The 17,198-nt window shown below is 43.2% G+C and overlaps 1 protein-coding gene across 1 annotated transcript in view; it reads left to right on the top strand.

Annotated features, from left to right (window-relative positions):
- LOC148591858 (CUGBP Elav-like family member 4) overlaps nt 1-17,198 on the top strand; it is a gene marked incomplete at its 3' end in the record, with an annotated part of 126,956 nt that overhangs the window by 103,962 nt on the left and 5,796 nt on the right. The gene's annotated exons all lie outside the window — the stretch shown is intronic.

The following is a 17,198-nucleotide window of genomic DNA, read 5'->3' as shown; positions in this document are numbered from 1 at the left end:
AAGAGGCTGGCCAACCTGGTTAGGAGGGCTTTAAACTAGGCAAGAAGGGGGAAGGGGAGGGGCACACTGATACGGCAAGCAGTACCGCACAGCCCAGGTCAGATGGCGTCCAGCGGGAGTATGCTAGTGGGGAAGTGAGGATAGGAAATGATCACGGAGGGTCCTCTTTCACCCCTCCTGGGAAACCTGTGGCCTCTGTTGCTTCCCTGAAATGCCTGTATACCAATGCGTGAAGCATGGGGAATAAGCAGGATGAACTGGAGATCTGTGTGCGGTCCCAGCGTCATGATCTCATCGGAATCACAGAGACGTGGTGGGATAGCTCGCACGACTGGAGCGCTGCCATGGAAGGCTATGTGCTCTTTAGGAAGGACAGGCTGGGAAGGCGAGGTGGTGGAGTTGCTCTTTATGTGAGAGAGCAACTGGAATGCATGGAGCTCAACCTGGGAGTGGAGGATGAGGGAGTTGAGAGCTTGTGGGTAAGGATTAGAGGGCAGGCTAATGTGGGAGACACTGTGGTGGGTGTCTGCTACAGGCCACCTGACCAGGACGAGGAGGTTGATGAGGCCTTCTATAGGCAGCTGGATATTGCCTCACAGTCACAGGCCCTGGTTCTCATGGGGGACTTCAACTACCCCGACATCAACTGGGAGGACAACACAGCCAGGCACAAACAGTCCTGGAGGTTCCTGCAGAGCGTCGACGATAACTTTTTGACGCAGGTTGTGGAGGAGCCGACGAGGAGAGGTGGGCTACTGGACCTCGTGCTATCAAATAGGGAGGGCCTAGTAAGAGATGTGAAGGTGGGGGGTAGCCTCGGCTGCAGTGACCATGAGTTGGTGGAGTTCAGGATCCAATGAGGATGAGGCAGGGCTGTAAGTAGCCTTGCGACGATGGACTTCAGGAGGGTCAACTTTAGCCTCTTCAGAGACCTCCTCGGTAGAATCCCATGGGCTAGTGCTCTAGAAGGCAGGGGGGCTCAAGAGAGCTGGTTAGTTTTCAAGCGGCACTTCCTCCACGCCCAGCAGCAGTGCATCCCTGTGTGTAGGAAGGCAGGCAGAGGGGGCAGGCGACCTGCGTGGATGAGCTGGGAGCTTGTGGCAATGCTCAAGCAGAAGGCAGCGGTATACAAAAGGTGGAAAAAAGGACAGGTCCCCTGGGAGAAATACAGGAACGTAGTCAGGGAATGCAGAGATGCGACAAGGAAAGCTAAGGCACGTCTGGAAGGCAAGCTGGCAAGGGACGTTAAAAATAACAAAAAAAAAATTCTTCAAATACATTAACAGCAAAAGGAAGATCAGGGAAAACGTGGGTCCGCTGGCGGACGGGATGGGCACCCTGGTTACAAATAACACAGAAAAAGCAGAGTTGCTCAATGCCTTCTTTGCTTCGGTGTTTACCAAGGGCAGCCCTTTAGAGCCCCAGGCCCTAGGGACAAGAGAAGAAGCGGGTGGAGAGGAAGACTTGCCCTGGGTAGAGGAAGATTGGGTCAGAGAGCACCTAAGGAAACTCGATAGCCACAAATCCATGGGCCCTCATGGGATGCACCCCAGAGTGCTGCGTGAGCTGGCAGATGCCATAGCTAAGCCGCTCTCCATCATCTTTGAAAGATCCTGGAGAACGGGGGAGGTGCCGAAAGACTGGAAGAAGGCCAATGTCACGCCAGTCTTCAAAAAAGGCAAGAAGGAGGACCCAGGCAACTACAGGCCAGTCAGCCTCACCTCCGTCCCCGGAAAAGTGATGGAACGGCTCATGCTGGCCGTTGTCTACAAGCACATGGAGGACAAGAAGGTGCTCAAGAGTAGTCAGCATGGATTCACCAAGGGGAAATCATGCTTGACTAACCTGATAGCCTTCTATGATGAAATGACCGGCTGGATAGACGAGGGGAGAGCGGTGGATGTCGTCTATCTCGACTTCACCAAGGCTTTTGACACCGTCCCTCACAACATCCTCCTGGGCAAGCTCCAGAAGTGTGGGATAGATGAGTGGACAGTGAGGTGGATTAGGAACTGGCTGGATGGCAGGGCCCAGAGAGTGGTGATCAGCGGTGCAGAGTCTAGTTGGAGGCCTGTAGCTAGCGGGGTCCCCCAGGGGTCAGTCCTTGGTCCAGTCCTGTTCAATTTATTCATCAATGACCTGGATGAAGGCACAGAGTGCTCCCTCAGCAAGTTTGCTGATGACACGAAACTGGGAGGAGTAGCCGATACCCCAGAGGGCTGCGCTGCCATCCAGAGGGACCTGGACAGACTGGACAAGTGGGTGGTGAAAAACCTCATGCAATTCAACAAGGCCAAGTGCAAGGTCCTGCACCTGGGGAGGAATAACCCCAGACACCAGTACAGGCTGGGGACCGACCTTCTGGAGAGCAGCTCTGCGGAGAAAGACCTGGGTGTCATGGTGGACGACAAGTTGACCATGAGGCAGCAGTGTGCCCTCGTGGCCAAGAAGGCCAATGGAATCATGGGCTGCATTAAGAAGAGCATCTCCAGCAGGTCGAGGGAGGTGATCCTGCCCCTCTACTCAGCCCTGGTGAGGCCGCATCTGGAATATTGTGTCCAGTTCTGGGCTCCACAGTACAAGAGGGATGTGGAGCTTCTGGAGAGAGTCCAGCGCAGGGCCACAAGGATGATCAGGGGCCTGGAACATCTGCCCTATGAGGAGAGGCTGAGGGAGCTGGGCCTGTTCAGCCTGGAGAAGAGAAGGCTGAGAGGGGATCTAATCAGTGTATATAAATACCTCAAGGGAGGGAGTGCAGAGGATGGTGATGGTCTCTTTTCAGTGGTGGCCACTGATAGGACTAGAGGAAATGGCCGGAAACTGAAACACCAAAAATTCCATAGGAACTTAAGGAAAAATTTCTTGACAGTGAGGGTGACAGAGCACTGGAACAGGCTGCCCAGAGAGGTTGTGGAGTCTCCTTCTCTGGAGATCTTCAAAACCCGCTTGGATGCAGTCCTGTGCCACGTGCTCTAGGTGTCCCTGCGTATGCAGGGGGGTTGGACTAGATGATCTCTAGAGGTCCCTTCGAACCTTAAGCATTCTATGATTCTATGATTCAGAATATCCACCGGCTGGTCTATAACCTTAATTTTTAAAAGCCTCGCAACTGCGAGAGTAAAATCTTTTGGCTTACAAATCTTTGGCTTACAATCAATCCCCCAATGCTTATGTAATTGCGATACGACCTTCACGAGGGCTTCCATCCTCCTTGTTGCTCTGATAGCGTCCTCTCTGCCGGGCTGGTCCACTCACTCCGGCCGCCGTTCACCCGTCCAGGTGATGACTTCCCGGGTTTCGGCACCACTTGTTGCAGTTCAAATGGCTGCAGCGACCTGGTTCAGGGACGGCACGGCGACCACCCCCAAGCCACTCGGGCCATCAGCTAGTTGACACCAATGTGGTGGACAGCAAATGGCGTTTATTGATGGGTAACAAGGTGTTATATAGCTAGGTTTACAACGTCACATCCGTCTGCTTACACCATAGACTAAACACTATTGGCTATTAGGGGCCCTATCTTTCCGTACAGCACGATATCTTCCGGCTGCCGTTCCCTAACTATCTGCAACAGGGAGACAGCATTAATGTTTACTCTTACCTTCTGTATGGCCATAAACTTTCATCCAGAAACTTGCAATTGTCCTAGACAGCATAAGAATCAGTTGTCATGATTTTTTTCTTGGGTTAAAAATGCTTTGTCAGAGTGGGATAGTGGCATGGAATATGGGTTTTCTTCCATATGGAATAGTGAGAAAAATGTTAGCAGTTTCTGACTTAAAGGTTGCATTTAGAAAGTTCTCCTCCTTCTATTTCAACCCTTTACTCTAACTTTCCCCTCTTTTACCTTAATCCCCACCTGTCTCATGTACATTCCTGGACAATCGCATTTGAGGGATTATTCCTGGTCTGGTAGAATCTTTTTTTAAAATACAACAACAAACCCTAGAAAAATCTACATAGGTAAGCATCACACAGATGCATGTCAGCAAAGCATAAAGAAGCAGTCTCTTGAAGTATCTTGACTGGGACATTGGCTCAAGACAACAGCCCGTGTGGGGTGGAAGGGTAGTAGATGCTGATGTTCCTAATGGCTAGGGAAGCATTCCTGATGCTTAGCTTGAACAGTCAGTCGTTGAATTTCCTGTTGTTATTCCTAGTTATTATCCTCTGGTATTACCCTGAACAATTCTTCTCCTTACTTTGTATTTATATCTTCAAGGCTTTGTAGCTGGTTATAGTCTATTCCCCTGAGTTGTCATTTAGCCAAGCTATACTTATTTTTTTCTCTTAATCTTCCATCATAAGTCAGTCTTTTCAGCCCATTAAGAATTCTTCTGAATTCTGCTTTTGCTTGCCTCCTCCCAACTTTTATTTTTTTCTTCTATGTCTGTCTTAACAGTTCTAGATAGGAGCTGATGATCATCTGATATGTGGATGGTTTGTTGATGCCAAAGAAAGGACATATTTTCGATCTAGCAGTGATGTATGCAAGACAAAAGAGGAAGCATTATTCACAAGATGTCCACTGTCACCTGAAGTCTTTTGACATTACTGCCTTTACACTGTCTCCTGTTAAACATTCAGGTGTGTTGTCTCTGTTCCTATTCTCCACTTGTATTTTGAGTGGAATTATGCAAGGTGCTGTGAATGGTTCATCTTCTAGAGAGCTCTACTGGGAACGCCCTCAGATCTATTGTGCTTTACTCACCATCCTTCTCCACGTGAGAACTTTGTTATTGTGCTGTTTGTTTCCTATATTGATGCTGCTAAATTAGATCAGATGTACCTCTTTGCTAGATAGCTCTTCCATCTTGATACAACTTAACATTCCTCCTGCCAGTCCTCAGTACCTCTGCTGTTACAGTGCTCACTTGAACTAATGTCAAGTCATTTTTAAAATAAAGACTTGTGCTAGAAGATTTATCAAATATTTGACTGAAGCCTTGCTGTAGCCATCTATGACATACTCGATGTTCGCCAATTTTTAAGTTGATCAACAAAAAATCAAAACTTTTCTCCAGTAGTGATTACTCTAGAGTTCTGTATTCATCAGGAAATTGTACTTCCTTCACTTCATATTGATAAGAGCCTTTTTAAACCTAGGGTGCTGAAGTTTTGTAAATTACAGATCCTGATATAATTAATCTCACTGGCTTTTTTAGACTTCAGAGATTGCATCGTTACACATTTTCTAAAAATTAGAATTTTTAGACTCTGAATAGTCAAATTCCCATGCTGTTTGTATTTAGCCTCTTGCCCAGGAAGTCAATACTGCAGTGGTAGAAGGGCATATGTTCTTAAAAGTGTGAGACAGAAGGGTCCTTGCACAGAATCACAGATTCTTAGGGTCCTTAGTCTACTCTGAAAGAATCAACTTAAATCATAGCATATTAGAAATTCCCCAAGGCAATGTCAGCACTTAAGCAGAATCTAGAGAAGTTTTGATTCAAGACTGACCATTACTCCAAACTATTCATGTGGATTTGGACAGGCAACAAAATCTTCCAGCCTTTGTATGTCTAGCCCCCAGATAACCTGATTCAAGTACAAGCTGTTTATTACAAGCTGCAGCAATATAATGATGGCTCAGCTTGGAGCTTTTTTGCTGAATATTGCTCATTGTTGAAGCTTCTCGGGAGCTGTGACATTGCCAGCATCTAAACCAAACTGGCAGCGTAATCCCTGGGAAATACAGATCCCCAACTATGAGGGGAAAGATGCAGCAGGAGCTGTGGAGGTTCTCATTTTTGGGACCTAGCTCTCTAGATTCATAATAAAACAGAAGCAGGACCTCTGACACCATTTCCTTTTCTTGTTGATCGCAAAGGTCACTTCACCTCTCTGTGAGATAAGCTGATCTTACTCCATGCTATTCTAGTGCATATAGCTAATTGAGCAAGTCATTTTGAGAAAGAAGGGTAGGAAGAAAGAAATGGGAGATAAGGCAATACTCGTTTGCTTCTAATATCACTTAACAGACAGAAGGAATAATCCAAAGTTGAAACATATGGAAAACAGCATCTGGTTATTGGAACTTGGATGTTAATTGTTCTGACAGCTGAATTTGTCTCCAGAAATCTTATGAAGCCAGATGGTATCAAGAGTTTTCTCTGGCTTGTAATGTGACTCTTGGAAGTCTCCAGAAACTTGCAATATTTCAGGATGATCATCTTGTAGGAACAGCTGCTGCTTTTAAGACTTTCATTTTTGCACTAGCTGGAATCAGGAAATATATTCTTATGGGCTTGGTTCTGACTTGAAATATAAAAGTCTTAAGGTAGCTTTAGAAGCACTTCTTGAACTTCAAACCCTACGGAATTTGTTAACATCCTATTTATAGCTTTTTACATAGGTAGGGAGAGGGAAAGCTTGATTATAGGTAACAGAAGTGTCTTGAGTTGATTTTTGAGAAGTATCCAGAAGGTTCAGCTCTCAATATCAACTTCTCAAGTTGAAAAATGTGTACTGGCAAACTCGGTAAGAACAATAACAATATTCTGCATCTGAATGGGCCACAAGTTCTCTAATTATATATTTCTTGCAATTCTTTCAGTGCTTTTGCTTCCCCTCTGAGCTAGAAATATCAGAAGCCTGCTGCATGTGTACCCTGTCTCAGAGAAGAAAGTATGAAGCTGTTTACAACATATCTACATTTGTATTTAGTACAAGCTACTTCACATGTTCCTGCAATTAAAGCTTAAATATTGCTATCGACAAGGTGTACTCGGAGTGACCCTGGCATCATTTTAGGATAGAAGTACGAGCTTTATGTTTTTAAGTACAAACTGATTCCCTGCACACTGAGTTAATGTCCTTTTCAAGGAGTATGTGTAGCTCGACTTGGCACTGTATATTGAATGTAATATACCCAAGCTTATGTGGCTGCAGAAGGGCACGGCTGGGAGAGAGCTGCATGTCACAGAACAATCTAGCTTGTTTAGATAAGATGGATAGAGGTATGTTTTGAGGCCCAAGTCCCTTAAATGCTATTTAAAAATAACATTATTTTTGACTTATTTTACTTATTGACTAATAATCAAAATAAAAACAGGAAAAAGTCTCTGAAGCAGGTAGACTGTTCCAGAAAATACACAGAGTTATTCGTATTTTGCTAGCAATAGAAAGAACTCAAAAGGCAGGGCCCAGAATAGCAGGTAAAGTTTAATTAATGCAGATATTCTAAGGAGGCTTAATCCATTACTGTCTGAATGTGATAGTGTTTCAGCAGTAGTTTTTTCTAGTTATATTCCTAACTTTTGCAGGTGAAACTTGAAATTCAATTTTATTAACTTTTGTTCTGAGACTGCAAGGCAAAAATAGATAATCTACCTGTCACTTCAAAGAATAAATTGAATGTGTTTGTATTAGTGAGTCAAACTTAGAGATAATCAAGGCATTAACCTAAAGTGGCTGCTTCCTGATCAGGTAGGAACTAGAACCAATTTATTTTCATCCACACTTGAATGTTCCCCAAAGTTTGGCTCTGATTTTCTCATTTGTGTCCAAGTTCTGAAATGCAGAGAGTTCTGTTGCTTGGTCCAGAGAAGAACTTGATCATGAGCATTTCTCTTTGAAGTCAACATTTTTATAGTTTAAAATCAAAAACATTCCCTGATTGTTTGAGGGGTCAGGCCTGAGGGGCATCCTTGCAATATGGAACACAGTTTTTAGGCAGAGAGTGAGACCAGGCTGCTCAGAAATTGATGTTTTGTTGCATTTCAAAACACAAAATACTTGCAGTACTCTACCTGCATTTTTTTTGGTAGAGAATTACTTTAACCAGTAATCTACATTCCTGTTGCTCTAATAGTAATTTATCAGTGGTAGTTTGCTACATGTATGGAAATTAGATATTTGTCTATCTGTTTTGGAAAGTAAAATGTTTTTTTGTGAAGATTTGAATGAATTTGAGGAAAAACCTCATGTGACCAAGCCCTGGAACAAGTTGTCCAGAGGTTGTGGAGTCTCTCCCTCTGGAGAGGGTCAAATCTGCCTGGTTGCTCTCCTGTGCAATGTGCTCTAGGTGACCCTGCTTGCGCAGAGGAGTTGGACTAGATGATCTCCAAAGATCCCTTTCAGTCTTGATCATTCTGATTCTTGATGGCCTGGACTTTCAGGGACTTGAGCAATGAGCATTCAGATAAAATGCATCTCAGGTTTATCAGGATGAAATTGAGCTGTCAACATTTTTAGCTATAGGAAAATAGTACCTGGTGTGTGTTGGTGGTTCACCTTGTCCCTTATCTCATCTTGAGTACTAGTCAGCACAGTAACTTGTAAAGAACTTTCAGGGCCATGGGAGAACTTTTGTCTTGCATGGATCTAAACAGGAAACATTTCCCTTATTCTAAAGAGGAAGTTTGTTAAAAGTGTTTCTGTCCAGCACTAGGATGGAGTTAGGCTACCTGTTGAGTTCCTTGTGAAGAAATCCAGAGAAGTGTTCTAAAGAGTACTCCTCAAGTAGCTAAGAGTGACCAGGCACCTTGCTCTGTGTTTTGAAGTCCCAGGTTCAAAAACCCTTCTTGCTTGATTCATATTAGAATCTGGACTACTGGCTGCCCTAGAAGAACTTTCTCTTTCTGTAGGCTTTGGTCAGAAACGGTATCTTGAGCCTGAGTAACATTCTTGACAAAACTCCTTGAAAATGTCTATGAGAATTTTGGCTCTTTAAAATTGATATTTTCATCCAAAACCTACATGTTATCAAAATCAAGCTGAGTGATTTGTTGAAATACTTATTTACACTAGTGGTTACTCAAATCTCTCCATCTGCATGGGTAGTATTAAATATAATTAAGTACCGCTTAGTTTGAGGAAGGACTCAAAATAATTTGAACTGTAGATATCCATGTCTCACTTTAAGGTATCATAATTGCATTTTATACAAGTTAAGTTTTTGTAAATGTGGTTAACCTCTGGATTTCAAGACCTAGCTTTTTATTTTTTTATTTTGGTACATGAGTATGAGTGTGCATTAGGTATGCTTTTATATATAGACTGCTATCAAGTTATCTATAGTAGGGAAATTAGTGTTGTAGTGGTTAATGGCAAATAACATAAGAGGAAAAAGAAAATTAGCATTCCATACAGCAGGGCATTTCAGATGTTAATCTGCCTTGCAATATAATTGACAGGGAAGCTGATATCTGTAAAGGTTTTCATTCCTATCTTTTTCCTCTAAACAGTGTTCAGAGGATGTGCAGCATGGAAGGTGGAGGAAAAGAAAGTTCTAGTCAAGTGAATTTTCTTCACCTGAAAAGATGTTAAGTTCCTTTAGAAGGTAGTTAATCACTGAGAGGAACAGATGAAGAAATTGGATAAAGCACTTGCAGTTCCAAAAGTTTTTATTGGTTGTGTCCCCTCAAGAAAATTCAGCTCAATTCCTAAAAATCTTGAATGATTAAAGCTTGAGCAGTCCACTATAGACAAAACAAATGAGAATTGCTTCAAAGGTAGACATTTAAAGCTAGGATAGCTAAACATGGGGGGTGGAAAAGGCTTGCTTCTTATTTTGAAATCCTAGATGGGAGACAGCAACTGAGATGGTGATTTTAAGGTAGGAGTTTTCTTAAGAAATCCTTCTCTGTATAACAAGTTGGTGAATTTTGGACAAAACTTTTATTTCAGGGGAAGTGTTCTAGAACACAAACCTAGGGCTTTGAAGAGAGGGGATAGATCTTCACTCCACCAAGACTACTTGTGCACCTTGGAGAAATATTCTAAATATAATTATGAGCACAGTGAACAAAGCATCATAAATACCTCAGGCTTGTTAACTACAAGTGCCGGTTTTCCACAGATGTAGAGAAGCTGCTTTGAACATAGCTTGCAAGACTAATCATTAAGTTGGGAGTGTGGCTAGTGAGCAGTGTAAGTTATGAATAGAGTATCAAGGCCTGAGGAGTTGTTTGAACTGCATTTTACTTTCTGGAACCTTGAATTCTATTTGGGACTGCTGGAGTGAATCCCTTGGCTTTGCTTCCTTTGTGTTTGGGCAGCTAGGTACATTAAAGGCAGTAGGGAAAAAGACCTACAATAGTAGATGCTGTATGAATTGACTTTTTTGGTTTTTCTTTTGAGATGCTGCTAACAACGGTAACAGGTCACTAGTACATGTGCTACTCGGAAGTCTAAGGCACAATAAAGCTGACTTAGAAAGCATCACTATTGGAGTCAATGAGTATTACTGAAGCTAAAACTTTAAAGCTGTTTGTCTTAAACTGAAAAGAACTGTGACAGCCTTGTAATAGTTTTTTCTTGGGTGATAATTCCTAATTTAGTTACACTCAGATATCAGAAGTAATGCTGTAATTTCAGAAGTTATCATCTGTCAGCTGAGCTGTGGGGGGGAAAAAACCTGACTGTACATACTCTAGGATCATAAATATTTAAATAAAATGTGCTGGATTAGACCACTGGAACCAACCTTCTCAAAAGCTAAGTTTATCCCAGCTAGTCTGGATTATCATTCTTTTAGTCTAGGTCGGTGTCTGAGAGACAAGAATTCTCCCAGAAGAAGTATTAGATGATGGAGCAAATCATGAACCCTTGATTTATGTTTTGGTGCAACTGGGTGGTGTTGGGTTACATACAATATTCTCCCCTTGACTGTATTTATACATGTGAGCTCAAAATTTGTTATAGCTTTTCTGGCTTTCATCCAAAACACTCAAAGCACTCAACAGACTTTTTAAATTGTTGTTATAACACCAATGAGTAAACATAGGCCTAGAAAGATTAAGGGAATTTTCCAAAGCCTGTTCAAGTGTGTAAGTATTTTTCTCATTGAATTTAGGTCATACCTTCAGTGACTTGTTCAGACATACAGCAAATACCTGGAAAAGATCTTCATGAATATAGCGCAAATTCCAGGCAATGCTTCTGTATCCAAAAATACAGAAGAGTTACAGGTACACTTCTTCTGAGGTTATATAGTTCTACTAAATAGTATATCACCAAAACATATCAGACAGATAAGGTCTTAAGTCACTAAATGCTTGCTTTTGGCCTAAACAGCAGGCAAAGAAAAGTCTGTGCCAGAATATCTATGGCTGTCTACCAGATTAAAACAAGAAAGGGGGAGAAAGCCCTTAACTAGTAATTCATAGGGCCAGTATGCATCACATTAATCTGCCACAATATAATAAGAGTTAAAGTACAGAAAAAGCACATGCTTGAGGTAGCTGGAAATTTAGAGGTATTTGGTTGAATCTGTTGCTGTGAACATACAACCTAAAATTGCTAAAATTCTGCATCTGAGGTAGTTGTGTTGGAGTCTGCACTCAATGCAGGGAATGGGCATTTTCAGAGGTTTATTCCTCATTTACACCAGGTCTAATGAATTTCTTGCCATGGATGGTAGACATTTGAAACTTTAGCTAAACCTAAGATAGGTGAGCAGTTCCTTGCCATAGGAACTAAATATCTGGTTGGAAATGAACCTGTTCAGTGAAATGAGTGCTGAGATGCAAGGTGAAAAGTTTCTGCTTTTGTCCCTGGATGAACTGAGCACTGGCAGGGTGAAACAATTCTGTTTCTCCATGAATGATGTTCACAGAGAATGTGGCTTCTGACTGTTCTGCCTCACAGGCTTGTCTAAAAATCTTCCGGAGACTTACTCTGGGCTCGAGGTTGCCATAAGTGCAATTCTTATCCATCTGTATTCCTTGCAATTATTGTTTATGTTATTGAATTCCCTGGAGGTAAAATTAAAACAGATTTTCTTTTTCTTTCCATCTCAAGCTCCTGTTTTTATTTTCCTTTTCTCTTTAACAACCTTGTTTCCTGGGAGACCACTTGATGTGTTTTCATGTTTCCAAGAGACTGCAGTTCAATAGGTTGAGAGTTAATTGCCAGCTGGGAGTTTCCAGGTGTTTATGCACTAGCCCAAAGAGTTGTCCACTGGTAGCAAATGAACATCTGGAAAAATAATCCAAAGCATCTTTCAGCTGATTGACACATGTCTGGAAAACTTGGCATGTTTAAGAGAAAAGGAATTGAAATTAGGAACAGCTAGGAGCAAATCCTTCATTATCAATAATTAGTCAATTAGATTTTTGTTCAAATTCAGATATAATTCTCAAGCACTGTACTCTGTCATTGTCATCCATAAAGGTAGCTGACAAATAATGCATACCCTTCGCTCTATCTTTCCCTGAGATGTGCTTAGAAATGCTCATTAAACAAGACTGTTCTATAGGGCTGGTTGGTGCAACTGATTTATCATGGAATATGAAGCCTTTTACTCAGAAGTTGGTTTCATATCCAACACAAATGGCTGATGGCAAATGAGCTGTTAAGTAGAGCTACTTAAGGGTTTTCCATCAAGATGGTTGTTCAGTGAAATAGTTGGTTCTGTAGAAAACCAAGCTTTCCATGGAGAAAACTGATCATTCTTAAACTTTTTCTATCAGAAATCCAATGGAAACAAAAAAAGAAATTCTTTGTGAAATCTAGTAGTTGTTTCATCTGGTATTTCAAGACTCGACTCTTCAGGGTGTTGTATCCTGTGGTAGTAGAGGTTGAGGTTGGGTACTCTGACCTTTGAGCCTTCAGCAAACATTTTTTGAAAGGGGCATAACTATTCACAGTGAAAGAGGTAGCCTAAGAAAGGTGTGCAGTGTCAGAGGTGCTATAGCTCTGCTTTCACTAGGCAGGAAAATGCTATAGACAGATTGAGTGCTCTGATGGTTGAGGTTGGGGTCAGGGAGGTGGGGGATAGGAAAGAAACTTCCTGTAACCTAATGTACCAGGAACTGAAATATTGGAAATCCTTGCAGGATTGAGTAATAGATTTCTGTGGTTTTACTGCAATCCAGGTGTTACAGCATTTGAAAATCATAGAATCATAGAATGCTTAAGGTTGGAAGGGACCTCTAGAGGTCATCTAGTCCAACCTCCCTGTACACGCAGGGTCACCTAGAGCACGTGGCACAGGACTGCATCCAAGCGGGTTTTGAAGATCTCCAGAGAAGGAGACTCCACAACCTCTCTGGGCAACCTGTTCCAGTGCTCCGTCACCCTCACTGTCAATAAATTTTTCCTTAAGTTCCTGGGGAACTTTTGATGCTTCAGTTTGTGGCCATTACCTCTAGTTCTGTCAGTGCCCACCAGTGAAAAGAGACCAGCACCATCCTCTTCACTCCCTCCCTTGAGGTACTTGTAGACACTAATTAGATCCCCTCTCAGCCTTCTCTTCTCCAGGCTGAACAGGCCCAGCTCCCTCAGTCTCTCCTCATAGGGCAGATGTTCCAGGCCCCTAATCACCCTCGTAGCCCTGCGCTGGACTCTCTCCAGCAGCTCCACATCCCTCTTGTACTGTGGGGCCCAGAACTGGACACAATACTCCAGATGCGGCCTCACCAGGGCTGAGTAGAGGGGCAGGATCACCTCCCTCGACCTGCTGGAGACGCTCTTCTTAATGCACCCCAGGATCCCATTGGCCTTCTTGGCCACGAGGGCACACTGCTGCCTCATGGTCAACTTGTCGTCCACCATGACACCCAGGTCTTTCTCTGCAGAGCTGCCCTCCAGAAGGTCAGTCCCCAGCCTGTACTGGTGTCTGGGGTTAATCCTCCCCAGGTGCAGGACCTTGCACTTGGCCTTGTTGAATTTCATGAGTTTTTTCACCTCCCAGTTATCCAGTCTGTCCAGGTCCCTCTGGATGGCAGCGCAGCCCTCTGGGTTATCGGCTACTCCTCCCAGTTTGGTATCATCAGCAAACTTGCTGAGGGAGCATTCTGTGCCTTCATCCAGGTCATTGATGAATAAATTGAACAGGACTGGGCCGAGGACTGACCCCTGGGGGACCCCGCTAGCTACAGGCCTCCAACTAGACTCCGCACCGCTGATCACCACTCTCTGGGCCCTGCCATCCAGCCAGTTCCTAATCCACCTCACTGTGCACTCATTTATCCCACACTTCTGGAGCTTGCCCAGGAGGATGTTGTGAGGGACGGTGTCAAAAGCCTTGGTGAAGTTGAGATAGACGACATCCACCGCTCTCCCCTCGTCTATCCAGCCGGTCATTTCATCATAGAAGGCTATCAGGTTAGTCAAGCAAGATTTCCCCTTGGTGAATCCATGCTGACTACTCTTGAGCACCTTCTTGTCCTCCATGCGCTTGGAGACAATGGCCAATATGAGCCGTTCCATCACTTTTCCAGAGACGGAGGTGAGGCTGACTGGCCTGTAGTTGCCTGGGTCCTCCTTCTTGCCCTTTTTGAAGACTGGTGTGACATTGTCCATCTTCCAGTCCTCCGGCACATTCCCCATTCTCCAGGATCTTTCAAAGATGCTGGAGAGTCGCTTAGCTATGACCTTTGCCAGCTCACGCAGCACTCTGGGGTGCATCCTATCAGGGCCAATGGATTTGTGGCTATCAAGGTTCCTTAGGTGCTCTCTGACCCAATCTTCCTCTACCCAGGGCGAGTCTTCCTCTCTCCAGGCTTCTTTTCTTGTCCCTAGGGCCTGGGGCTCTAAAGGGCTGCCCTTGGTAAACACCGCAGCAAAGAAGGCATTCAGCAACTTTGCTTTTTCTGTGTTATTCCTAACCAGGGTGCCCATCCCGTTCACCAGCGGACCCATGTTTTCCCTGATCTTCCTTTTGCTGTTAATATATTTGAAGAAGTTTTTCTTGTTATTTTTAACGTCCCTTGCCAGATTGCGTTCCAACTGTGCCTTAGCTTTCCTTGTCGCATCTCTGCATTCCCTGACTACGTTGCTGTATTTCTCCCAGGGGGCCTGTCCTTTTTTCCCACATTCTGTATACTGCCGCCTTCTGCTTGAGCATTGCCACAAGCTCCCTGCTCATCCATGCAGGTCTCCTGCCCCCTCTGCCTGAAAAATATTATTCTAGCTGATGCTTACCACCCCCCCCCCCAGAGCAATTTTATGTAAAAAGTAAAGAAGAATTTAAAGGCAACAGAAAAGCCACACCTATAAACAGGCCTTTTTCAGTCCAAGTCTAGGCTGAAGTCAACAGGAAAGATTAAGCTCTCTGTTCTTCCAGCTGGTCATATCTGCAATAGTACTTCTCGCTAGCTCTGTTAAGCTCTCAGGATTCACTTGAAATAAATTAATCATTATTTTTCATAAATAAATGCCTTTTTGCCTAACAAGGTCTGGACAGAGTATAATTTTTGTGCATGATGCAATCTAAAAACCTGAAAAAAAATCTAGAAATGTTTTTCAGGGGAAATAGTGATTGTTTTACTTGATGTCAGAGCATATGCAAACCTCTGACTTGATTTTTCTCGTCTTAATTTCAAATTTCTGTCCTAAGTGCCTTGTTTGGGAGTTAGTGATGTTTTCTTGAATTCTATTAGATAGTGTTTCTGAGAATTTGGTACTTCCAGCACTTGCACAAACATCTTTGGAGAGGACTTCAGGCAGGTTATTCTCTCTTGAAAACTTACTCCCACACACGCTTTCTGTAGATCTTGGAAGGAAATGTTGCTCTTAAAAAGAGAGGAGGAGTCTGCTGTCTACCCCATCTGAATTACAGTCACGAATTGGTAGGATTTGCAGGATCTTGTTACCCGAACTGTTGTCATGGCCATCACGATAAGGGGAAAAATATAGCTATCATTATGCAGTGTAAAGCTCCCATAGTTTATCTCTATAACAATGCACTATGATGTGCCTAATTAGACTGTATCAGCTGTTCCACATCTGCTACTAAAGGGAGCCTTTCTTATTGTGTCTAGTCAACAGAGAGCTCTCAGCCTGGGATTTAGCACTGAAATTCAATTTAAGCATAGTTTCCTATTTGATTATCAAGCTATGGGTGACTTGATCCTTTTCAATCCATTACACCTGCTAGCTGTAAACTGTCTCTGCCACAGTTTTTGCATCTGGCAGATGCAAACAGAAACCTCATTCATTGAAAGTTAGAGGGAAATGAATCCAAATAATTGGAGGGCACAAACTTTTGCTGTTCTGTATCCTTCACTGATTGTTGACTTTGCTCATGACTTACACCTGTTGATGCAAAATATATTTGATTGGCTAGAATACACCAAAAGGAGCTTTAGAAAGCAATGTAGGGTACAAAGTAGGGCAAAAAATAGATGGCTTGTTTTTCCATACCCCCTTAGAAAAATAATTCAACTTGTGGCCTCATCGTGAGGGGAGTAGGGTAAGTTCCATGAAATAATCTCTAAGTATAATTTCCTATCTAGTCTTTTGCATATACTAATGTATTAAGAACACTGAAGTAGAAACAAACAGGTTTGCATTCCTTCACTAATATTTTCTAAGGAACCTAAGCTCCCAACCTCTTTAAGGATGAAACTGTGGATGTTGTCTGAACAGAAGGATCATAATGGTGATTTGGGCCCAGGAGACTTTATGGTCTTGTGTTCACTCACCTTTTGCATGCTTTATATGCATAGAGAAGTGGGCCAAAATGAGGTTATGGGATGATATGGAGAACCTGCTAAGGAAACAAACTTTTGCTGCTCTTAGAAGGTGCTCACAACTTGAGGGATGTGCTGCCTGGGCCTTCAAAGATGTGATACTTCCACTTCAAGTTGCTGGTGAGGTTGCAGATGTTCTGTAGTAACTTCAAAGAAAATGTCCTCTGCATAAAAAGCACATCTTTTGCTGCAGGAACTAGCAGGTTTTTACTATACTGCAAAAAGCAGGAATTATCTGATCACATCAGACACAAGTGATACAAAACATGGCGACATTGACTGGTTATACAAAAAGGGGGACATGAGGTTGGGCAGAGGAGGTAGGACAGAGCAAAAGCTCTGCCCTACCATAACAGGGATTTAGCCTTTAGCTGATAAATAGGTTTCTGGAGGGATCAAAGATATGATATACTGAAGTGGCTCTGGTTTTCTAATGATTTGTAGAGCATTGTGGATGTTTTGGATTTTTTTTTTTTTTCCCCTGATTGTCTTTGCATGGCTAGAAGCTAATGAGCGCTTGCAGCAGTGTGTGCAGGGGGGTGGCTTTCTGGTGTGAATGCAAACAGGGAGATTGCTTGTGGATGCAAGTCAGGCTAAATAATAGGTATAGTCCTCTGCAGTAGGAAGTCCTAAGTCCTTGTATGCCCTTTATTTAAAGTACTTGGTACAAAAGAAGAGTATGAGACCTTGAGCATGTTATGGGAATAAGGGTCTTACTTCCAATGCTGCTGCTCAAGCAGAAGTAAGATCTTATGCCCCACTTTGCCACCCTGTGAG

The sequence above is a fragment of the Tinamus guttatus genome, unplaced genomic scaffold, assembly GCF_059628265.1.
Source record: "Tinamus guttatus ecotype Peru unplaced genomic scaffold, ASM5962826v1 Tinamus_guttatus_pri_ptg000693l, whole genome shotgun sequence".
In the NCBI taxonomy this organism is placed as follows: Eukaryota; Metazoa; Chordata; class Aves; order Tinamiformes; family Tinamidae; genus Tinamus; species Tinamus guttatus.
This window is presented reverse-complemented; position numbering and strand designations above follow the sequence as displayed.